Consider the following 11,716-nt stretch of genomic DNA (forward strand, 5'->3'; position numbering starts at 1 on the left):
AAAAAACCCACTGACACCCACTAGCTTTGTTCATTAGTGGGCGAAGTTACAATCTGCATTGCTAAATAAATATATAAATAAATTGCTATTTTGTTGGAAAACCAAACATATGTTCGGCTTCAGTGTGCTTCTTCTATCACCTCACTCATCAAACCATCAAACCATCAAACCATCACGGTCCTATTTCTCAGCGATGTGAACGTAGCCAACACCATGCTAACGGTGCACAACAATGACCAGGATCCGGAGCGGCGGTGGAACCAACACGCAGCGACACGAGCACTATTCACTCTCTCCGCTCCCGGTCTCTCTCCTCCTCCATAATCCCATTATGTGTTGCAGTGACCCGTCAGTGTCAATCAGTGTTGTTGTCGCGCCGACCTCCCGCCACGGGCTTGCCCCTGGGCCCTCGGCCAATGGGGATCCTCCGCGCTGATTAGCCGGCGGTGATCTCGTTAAGGTGGGGGTCCCGCCCGCGCCAGGGGAGGCGCAGAGGCAGGGTGGTGGGGTGGTGGGTGATGGGGTGGTGGGCAAGTGGAGGAGACCTCCTGACGGCCATGTTGGGCGGACCTGGTTCAGGGTTGTGGCTAAAAAGGATCTTTGTGTAAAACTTGCACTAAAGTTTGTATGTTCATGTGTTTACCTTCGTAATGCTGCATCTCTACACTTCAGTGTGTTTAGATCGACATGTTTAGATGCTGGTTTCAATGCAATGTGTAGTTGTCTTTAGATTAAGGTTCCAGTTATAGAAATCAGAATCAGAATCAGCTTTATTGGCCATGTGTGCGTTTGACTCCGGTTACACATTGCTCTCGTCGCACAAAGAATATACAATAAACAAGAGAAATGAACCAAGGAGGAAGTCGTGACATGTTGAAGCAGACTGGAGGAAGTCTGCTCTCTGAGTGCCTCCTGGTCGGTTTATCGATATTGATATCGTGTTATAACACTGAGCGGCTGGACAGGCCCTCTTACAACATGTGACTGAGAACTAGAGAGTCAGTGTTGCCTCTGTTGTTGTGCTGTCTGACTCGTGACTTCTTTTGTTGCTTGTCCCTGTGCATGAGCGACCAAACCTTTTTTCACTTCGGGGGATTATTGAATTAACTAATCTAATCTACAATCCAATCTAATCTAATAACCCAACCAGGATGGTACCTTTGTGTACTTTTTCTCCAGTTCATCCATCACTGACCATTGGCTGGACTCTCTGTTTACCTCGTCCCTCTCTTGTATTCTAAGTGTTCAGTACAATAGAGTGTGACAGGATGACGTATTCTTGTAGGCCAACCCGGAAAGCAGCGCCGACAAACAGCCAATCAGATTTTTTAATTGGATTTCGGATTATTGCTGAAAATAAAATAAAATTTTTATTATTTTAGAGTTTTAAACCCCAGTTTATCCTGAGCAAATTACCCATAAAGCACCTTTAAGTGTAACCTCTGCTCCTACGCCCTCCACTCTGCTTCACCTTTGACCTCCGTCAGGAGTAAGGCCAACTGACATGACCCGGTGTTCCCGCTCCACCTCTCTTACCAGCTGTCACAGCTTTCGCAGATTACAAACGAGCTGCAAACGGATGTCTGCTCCTCAGAAGAACACGATGTCATCAAATCACAGATTACAGATTACCTCTGAATCAGCCAGTTGTTGGACCTCCCTCTATGAGGAAGACATGATGTAGCAGGTATTGCTGGGTGCAACCCTGTGTCCTACAGATGACTTCCCCCAAAACTAAAATGCATTCTCAGTTACGTTTGACTGGACACGTATTACTAAACAGGGTTGCTGGGTGATGATTCAATATCAGTTCAGGATATACATTTTTGTTCTTGAGATTTGGGAGGTGTGCTCTTCTGCAACATCCTACTCATTAATGGAGACTGAGATATGGGATTTTGAAGATTGCGTCTCTGTAATTGTTGTGCATATGACAATTACCGTAACTCTTGAAGTAGCTTAACACAACTGTAATTCAAGCCTCACACGTAACTTTGACCAACAACAACACCCAAGTTTAATACATTTTGGATGTTTTGATCGACAGTAGATTTTGACAGAAGTGAAGGAAGCTTCTTTCGGTGCTGTGGTTTATCCAGACACAGTGTCCTCTCATGTCCTCCTCCTCTGATCCCTCCTCACCTTCCCTCCTCACCTCCTCAGGGCACTAAAGAGCTTGTGTGTATGTGTCCAACGCTATGGCGCCTTTGTCTGTTGACCTGCCGTAAACTCTACGGTGGCTCTAACACGCTTGCTCAGGTGGGGGCCAGAAGGCTGAGGCTGACTTTAGCCCTGGAGGATGGAAGCCTGAAAACCAGCGGGATGACGGACCAGATACATTTCCATTGTTCCCATCACAGCTGTTGACAACAATAGTACAGCCAGCGCTCCATTCAAGCTTTACATGCTAAACTGCAGTTCCACCCTGGACCGTATCTTCCGATGTTTTTGTGTCTTGACAAAGACATTGGTCCGGTATTGAGATCATTGTGTCATGTGACTTGTTGTTGCCAGAAGACAACGGTAGAAACGTGAGTGAGAGCATGAGGACGGAACACGTGGCTTAGTGTTTTAGTGCATGTCAGAAGGAGACTTCTCGTTGAGTCGACAACAAAGAGAGCGGATCAAGTGAGCGGTAAAGACAGATGTTTCTTCAGACACTTGAGATATCAATCTGAGCCCGCCGGCGGCAGAAACAAGCGCTCCCAGTGGACCTACGTTGACGGTGAGGAGTTGCGTTGTTAACGCAATTAGGTTAAAGCCAGTTTAGCGGCTGCTGGCTGCAGCGTTCTCCCTCAACACTGGAATCGCTTCAACATGTTTGGTCCTTCTTAGGTCACTCAGACACAAAAACATGGGAAGGAAAGAATCTCTGTCACATCACTGGACGCAGAAACATCGGCAAGAACGGCAGGCGACTTTCACACTCAGACAGACGGAGAAAAGGTTTAAAATCGGATCATTTTCCCTCCAAGCAGGCCGAATCACCCTGGATGACTTCCGTTGGCATAAGACTTGTTTATGTTGCTGCGGTTGCGTTTCTGGATGGAGTAAACAAACATAAGTCCGTTAGATCGCCCGCTCGTCAGCTGTACACATCAGACTAAAGGCCACTGGGAGCTAATCTGATGACAGTAAACACGGCCCGATACACTGCCACTGGTCAAACAGCAGGGACGGTTTAAAAGCCAAGCCGGGATGGTACGCTGAGCCTGTTTAACACCGTAACTAAAACCAAACGCTGCCTGCGTGGGTTAAAACATGAAAACACGTTCCTGTGGTTCTTTAAGACAAGTCATAACTCCTACGTCGTAGGATAAGACAGTGTTATAAGAAGTGGACGCAGTCACCCATTGGTTTGTGAACTGACGTTTTGAAGCCTTAAGTTCTGCAATTTCGCCGTCTTGGATTACAGCCATCGCCATGTTTTTTTTTTTTGCAAACGATAAACAGAAGTTACCATATTTAGAATGCGGAGGAGTGACGTAGAGATGCCGTATACGTCTCTGGTAGCATCAGAGACCTGTCAATCACAGTAAGCCCCGCCCCTAAAGCATCCCCTGCTTTATGGTCTGACCCTAAATGGACCATGATGTACTAAATGAACATCAAGCTGTATTGAAGAAGACTTGAAGAGAGTGACACTGGCCATGTAGGGAGGAGGTCGAGGGGGACAACACCGTACTTTCATCAAGCGCTAGTCGTGTCCCGCGTTGAAGCAGAAGCTGTTGCCTTGTTAGTCTTGTAATCTTGGTACTTATGGGTCACCTCCGTTGTTAGTTTAACCTAAAAGGTGACTTATTTGTCATGTGACTTCTGTACTTGAGTGAAGCCACTACTGTCGTCCTTTTAACCCAAAGGACAACGCATGAAAAATAACGTTTTAAACTTTTGTAAGAAGACACCATTGGTCGGGAACATTGTCTTTGTTTTAATCTCTTGTTTTACTGACAGACATTTGAAGCAGAATTCAACAAACTAAGATGCAGCACACAGAGTGTATTTAGACGGCGGCAGGGAGAGCGTCTCGCCCTCCTTCCTCCTCACAAACACAACGTTACATGTTGCTCTCTCTTTAACTCGTTTAAGACAGTATCAGCACCGTCGTCTCGCTCTAAACTCAGTTATCCCGACTACGGCCGGCTAATTCAAGTCAGGCTAACCGCGCTCACACAATAAAGGATCCTGTCAGATAAAAACCACAACCGTGACTTACAAGCATGGCCATGTGCCACTGAACTGTTCATTGAATCGTACACATGTAGGCCAATATTAATGTGCAAGAACACAGTTGGGTCTTGGTCTAGGGCTTAGAAGATTATGATGTAAGTATATGGAGGCCATTCATATTCATGCTATATAAGTTCTTATGTTGTTTCATCAACTTGTAACCCTTTTTTACCACTCTAGAATTGATCCAAATGATCAAAAATCCCTCCAAAATACCATATTAAAACACAAAGAACACCACAGAAGAAGTCACGCTGTGAGTTGGTTCTTAAACTTTTGACTCTTTTAGACTTCTGTAAGAGAATTACGTTTTTCGGCGATTGGACGGCTAACACTTCTGTTCTGGAAACTGCTCATAAACCCTCTTTATTGCCAATTTACAAAGGAACCACACACCTCCTCTGAATGCCCGAGGTCTGTAGTTTGTGGTTGTGTAGTTTTACGAGGCTGTGATTATCCTAGAGGTCACAACAGGTCATTTCATATCACATCAAGTGTTAAAAACGATGTGAAGTGGCTTATATGGATTGTCATTGTATCCCACAAGTCCTCAGCTTTCCAGTTAAACCCCAATTTATGCAAATACTACATTTGCTTGCTGGTGTGATGGTGCCAGAGTCAAAAGCAGTGCGGCCAATGATAATGTTCAGGCCGAATGGAGCGACAAGAGGGCTTTTAATAGTGAGCTGCCTCTCCTGTCACTGCTCAGAAAGACTCAGATTCATTCTACACTGAGATCTGTCCCAGTGAGACAGACCTACTGCTGAGTGTACAGTACACACACACACATGCACACACACACGCACACACACACACACACACACACGCGCACACACACACACACACACACACACACACACACACACACAGCTTTCATCTCACAGTGTGAGCTCTATATTCTGATCAACTGGGACAGCGAGGTCTTAACTAGACTGGCCTAAAAACACTGTTTTCTCTCTCTCTCTCTTCACAGTTCTCTTTTTCTGTTCATCTCACAGAGTGGAGCTTTGTGATCTGACAGCTCCAAGTGTGTTACACACTGCATCTGTGCATGTGCATGATGTGAACGCTGTGGGGTTTATACTGCCAAAGTTAGGGCATTTTGACGATATAAATATACAGTATATATGAAGTGAGTATGTAGGTGAAATGAGAATGTTCTGGTGACGTCGTCTTGAGCGGTCTGCATGTCTGAAGGTCAGGATTTGGTCTTAGGGTTTTGAGTCGCAGTCACCATGCTGAAACTGCACACCACACGTCACTACATGAAGCACCGACACTGGTCTCCACTGTTCTAAACACATCCATCAGGAGCAGCTTGGCAGCGTCGGTCGGTTGGCCCCATCTCTGCGCTGCAAAATAAACCTGTTTATTGCAGCGTCAGTAACCTGAATGTCAAAGCAGCGGATTGAACTGAATGTTCTGCAGCAAACCCGTGTTCAGGTTGGAACCATCGGAAACTCATTTACAAGAGTCCCGGTGAGAGTGACAGTGAGCGAGCACAGTACCTGGAACCACAATGGCTTCAGTGGAAAAGGACAACTGTGTCAGCTGTAGGATAAAAAAGACGTCTCACATTCAGTCCATTTAAACACAAGAGTCTATACACTATCATGTAACAACACTCCAACTAGACCAGGGACAGAACCTCACAGCCTAGGATCCAGTGCAGAAATGAAACAGTGAGAAACAAGTTGATGAATTTGGAAGTATACAGTCACTGGATGATCTGTAAATGCTTGGAGACGTTTGGTCAGCAGAACATGAGGTTCAGCTCCTCACCCTAAGTATTCATCAAAAGGTGGACCTCAGAGTGAGCGCCAAAGCTCATCACAGCTGTGTGACAATGACACCTACCACCTTTCTAAAGCTCCTGCTACTAAACACACACAAAACTGGAATCAAGACAAAAGCATTAAATAAAAACAAAAGGCACACACACTCTACCGGAGGGGGTCACTAGTGATCGTAGATCTGAGAGCATCTATGACTCCCAGCCGCCGGCAAAAACAGTCGGCACACATCGTCACAGTGTGTTTGTCTAACGGAGCTACCAGACCTGACAGATCGGTGAGTTTACCTTTGTGTTTTGGCACGATCGGATGAAGTGTATTATACAACTTTGAAAATGTTAAATGTATTCCGATACTGCCATGGATGATGTTCATCAAAGTGTGGTTTCTATTGCTTCCACTTCCACCGCAGCCTCCACCTAGAGTCAACCCGACCTAGAGCTGCTCACCTTCAGCCATGCTTAACAAGTGTGTTTATTGTGTTGTCTTTTAGTTTCACACTGGACACAAACAGCATCTCCTGTTTGTTTGACCCGTCCATCCATGGACTAGGATTAGAAATGTTGACGATGCAGTTTTGTCGTCTTCTTAATACTTCCCACTACTGCAATCGGCAACTCTCGTCTACGTTTGAGTCACAGCTCATCTCAAACAAGCCCAGAGTGTGTGTACTGTCTGTGTGTGTCCAGAATACACAGTCCCTTGTGTGACCGTGTTTTCATGCGACCAGCAATGTGTGTGTGTGTGTGTGTGTTTGAATGATGAAACTTCTAATGTGCATGTGTGTACATATTACCTTTGCTCCAGTGGTGTGCTCTGTGTAACGTGTGTGTGTGTGTGTGTGTGTGTGTGTGTGTGTGTGTGTGTGTGTGTGTGTGAGTAATTGCTTGGTGTCCGTGGTCCCTGGAGTGCACTCCAGTAGTCAATAGAGAACATAATGTTGGGAGTTTACCCATAATGCCCCAGGGGACTGGCGGTGGTCTTGTTTTAGTGAGCTCATTGCGGTTTGACCGGTGCTCTGAGTGGACACCAGGGAGTCATGGAGAGGATGATGGTCATGTATGTGTTGGGTGTATGATGAGCGGCCGAGCTCTGCTTCACATGTGATTGTTTCCATCCAAAGACAGAGAACTATAGGCTTGATTAGAATTCTGATTCGACAATAGACTATAGATAACTGTAGATAATACCCAGACGCTTAAAGCTACTACAAGGAACTATCATTTTGTGTTGGTGGTGATCCTTGTGGACGAAAGTGGAAGTGTTTCCCAGCACCAGAGTCCCTTCAGAAAACCTCATACACTGCAGCAGGCTCTGACAGCCTGCTCTGCTTGTCCTGCTTGTCCTTTGCCTGACTTTCCTCCGGTGGGCCCAGCAGGCCTTGGTCTCCAGCAGTGTGGGGTCTGGGTCTGTGGGCTGTGGGCTGGTCGCTGCCTGAGGCCCGATGGGAGTCTGAGCTGAAGGAGTAGCTGGTGAAGTATCGGATGTTCTTGCTGATGGTCTCGTTTACCTTTGTAGGTCATATAGAGGCATCGGTATTAAACTGAGACTGTTTCATAACCCGTTAAAAGTAACTTTTAACACGTTATGAAACATTTATAAATATAAATAATGAATTGTTTGCCCTGTAAAATCATATGTATTGAATGAGCTCATTAAAACAAGACCACCGCCAGTCCCCTGGGGCATTATGGGTAAACTCCCAACATTATGTTGTTGTATTAAAACAAACATACTTACTTAGTACTTTAACCCAAACCACCATCTTTCCCTAAACCTCACCTAACATGCAGACAGTGAAGTCAAACTAAATAACTCTGAGCTGAACCACAGCTGATTAACGACCACAGCATAGCTACAACACATTTTACAAACTCCAGAACACCTGAGTGCAGAGGATCCAGACACCATCACAAAGTGACATTCACTTGATCACCCAAAAGATCAGCACAGGTCAGCGGACGAGTCTCAATCCGCTGAAGTATCTGTCTGGCTCTCGTCTCCACGGGGAGGACCGAGGCGGCACAGATTTCCTTCAGACTGAGTGATTGGGCCCGAGGGAGCAGTGGGTCGGGTCAGTCCTAATCTACTGAGGCTCTAAAGCAGGCTTGACATCTCCCCCCCAGGGAGCTGAATGAAAACCACTCTCCCTGTAACGTTAACACCTTCCTGTCTTTTTATTGCACACCAATGCCACCCACTCACTGTCCATTAGACACTGCTCACTGTAAATCCAGATGTTGTCTCCATCAGGTGAGACAGACTGATAAATACAGCAGGGCAACTGCATGCGAGACGATAGAAATGTGTCCTCAACTGTAATACCGATGCGTCGTTATTTCTGGTCTTATCTTGGGCCAACGTCTAACTGACAGGACTGCTGTCATGGATCTACTGCCACAGGTGGAAGAAGTACTCATATATTCTACTTAAAGGTGCAGTGCGTTGGATTTAGGGGGATTAAATGGCCGAAGGGAAATATAATATTCATAACTATGTTTGCATTAATGCATAATCACTTGAAACTAAGAATCATTCTTAATATCTACATATAGCAGGTACTCTTCACGGAGTCTGCCGGGTTTCAGCGCCATCTTTCTACAGCTGTTGACATTCATTGATGGACTGTGTCCTCTACCACCTGTGGATGTGTCCTGAGTGAGGACATCCCACTGCCTCCTCATGCAGCTCTCTGCTCTAGCTCCCAGGGGAGGTCTGGTTGTCTCTCTGTGTCTGTGCCTCTCAGGAACACTTGATCTCCCTCGGCGGGAACACGTCCAGGGATACCAAATGTGTCAGGCTCAATTTTTGGAGAGATGTGCACGGACAAGAAGGTGAAAGATATCTGCATATTTGTATTTGATGTTGCAGCTGTAAAGATGGAGAACACGACTATAAAGCAGGGAGTCTCTGTCCGTTTGTCGGGGCTTTACGGGCGGCGGGTCATTGGCCGCGGTTCACTTTAGCTGCTAGATACAGGATAAACTGACGTCCCTTCAACGACCGGGAGCCAAGCGCCATTTCAGTCGTCCACGCGTGACCAACGGACACACGCAATTAGCGCCCACAACAATGTACGCAGCGACACCGGGAGCCAGGCAATGGGGCAGAACACGTGGATAATAACAACGTGGCAACCAAACTCCTCTTCACTTCCTTCTAGCACCGGGAGCAAAGCAATCAGCCCGCTCCGAATGGGCTCTGCACTAATATACAAAATGTAAAACTGACATTCACTATGATTATGTGACTTCAGGGTCAAATGAAGGTCAAAATGAAGGCTTTTAAGAGGTTTAAACAGCCACACAGCATCAGCTTGTTAAATAATCCAGTCAGTCCGCTCGGGTATTGATCGCTTTAGAGGATCATTTTAAATAATTAGGCACCAAAAATATCAACATCTTCCTGTTTTCATGCCCCGGATGCAGCACATCACATTTAATTTCCCAAAAAACATGAGCTTCCTGTCACACACACACACACACACACACACACACACACACACACACACACACACACACACACACACACACACACACACTTGCCACTCTCAGCTTCCTGTCTCAGCCGTGTGTGTGTGTGTGTGTGTAATGTGTGTTGACCTGGCAGTGGACCAGACTCCTTCACACAGCAGCCGGTTGGTCAGTCAGTCCTGCCACCGCGGGCTCCGGTCCAAAGCCATTAGCCGGGGGAACATCCCGACTTTATCCTGCACTACACTGTCGAGACAGAGCTCCTACACACACACACACACACACACACACACACATATACACACACACACACACACACACACACACACACACACACCTGTCCCATTCTAAAGATGGCTGCAAGTAATGCCACGTTAATTGGTGTGTTTTTTTGCCAGAGGACTATTATTAGCCAGTTGGCGGATGCATTTATCTGCATTAAAGCTCCCAGGAAAGTGATCAGCGTTGGTATTATGAGGGAGCTGAAGCGTGCTAATGTTAGCACCGCTCTTTCCACCCGCAGCGACGCATGCCTGGAGATCAGCGGGATGTCCTTTTACATTAGTTTACACTTCTTAATGGGATTTCTCCTCATGCTTTCTGAGAAGCTGAAACATTTCGGGGTTTTCTGTTTATATTTTAAGATACAGTTTAGTGGGTTGCTGAATAAAATTGAGGAAATAAACCTAATGTCTAACGGTTTCTCAATCCCAAAGGCTACAGAGCTAACAGTGTTCAAGTCAATTCAATTACATTTATTTTTGTATAACCCAAAATCACAAATTTGCCTCAGAGGGCTTTACAATCTGTACACATGCAATGCATCGGACAGAACCACGGCAGGAGGCAGGACCGTGGTCCAGGTGTGACCACTATCCACGGAAACCTGCGAGGCGAGACAGTGTTAACCTGGGAGGGAGAACGGAGGCTCGGTGCTACGCTTCCACACCAGAACCATGGGTTGGGACGTCGACATCAGCTGTAACCACCTTATGAGCGCAATGCAGAGCGGCGGTCATGAGCTGGCGTGTGGGGCATGCTCATGTGTACTAACATGCACTGAAAGGCATGTAAATAAAGCACAGAGAACAGGCGGCAACATCCGGGTCTGAAAAGGGAAGGTACTGCAAAAGTGTCTTCAACCTGCATTCTCTCTAGTGTCCACCAGGGGGCGACTCCTCTGGTTGTATAGAAGTCTAGTCTAAAATGACTCTACTTCTCTCTTGATTTATTCCCTCAGTAAACATTGTAAACATGAGTTTATGGTCTCAATCTCTAGTTTACAGTCTTCTTCAATACAGCATGATGTTCATTTAGTACATTATGATCCATTTAGAGTCAAACAGACCATGATGCATTGTTGCTTAATTTAAAATATATTAGTATTAGTATATATAAGTATTGATCTGCAGAAAAAAAGCTATTGTAACATTGTGAGTACTGTAATAGAAGGAATGGAAACACAGTAATATTGTTTTCTGGCATTGCTTTTCCAAAAGTTCATCACCTGCTTAATGAGATGAAACTCTGTGTGTGTGTGTGTGTGTGTGTGTGTGTGTGTGTGTGTGTGTGTGTGTGTGTGTGTGTGTGTGTGTGTGTGTTATTACTTGAGACACTGAAATGCAGAGAATGTGTTTGGGACGATAAAACGCATAAAGAGGGTTTTTAAGGACGCTGAAAGCTCAAGAATATGGCCGACAATTTGGTTCATTAGTTGTAGAGATCAGGGAGTGTGTCCAGCCTGGAGCCACACACACACACACACACACACACACAGTAAACACACAGTCAACACGTGAACACACACAGCCTTACACACTCATTTTTCTGTCTGTACGTTAACCTCTTCCAGCCGAGCGCCCCCGCCGCTGGGGGCGGAGCATGCATCCAAAAATGAATCCACTCATAACGTTCACTCATCAGTAAGGAATACAATGATGGCGCATAGCTGCTCAAACTGCAGCTCCTGCGCTACAAAGTCATCTCAGCTGTTTGTACGAACTCCAAACACAACATATGAGAAAGCTACGTATAATACCAAGTAACACAATCAATATAGCGCCCCCTAGGCAGTCCCACTCGCCACATTTATGCCAATAACGTTTTGAAAAATGAATTCAATGCTAACACCCGTTAGCTCCGGAGATCGCTAGCATGTTTTTCACATTCCGCTACGACACAGCCTCGCAGCGTTACTTACAAAACAAAGCCATCATCATA

The sequence above is a fragment of the Cebidichthys violaceus genome, unplaced genomic scaffold, assembly GCF_023349555.1.
Source record: "Cebidichthys violaceus isolate CVI_PGR_0920_01 unplaced genomic scaffold, fCebVio1.0.p SCAF_1, whole genome shotgun sequence".
NCBI lineage: Eukaryota > Metazoa > Chordata > Actinopteri > Perciformes > Stichaeidae > Cebidichthys > Cebidichthys violaceus.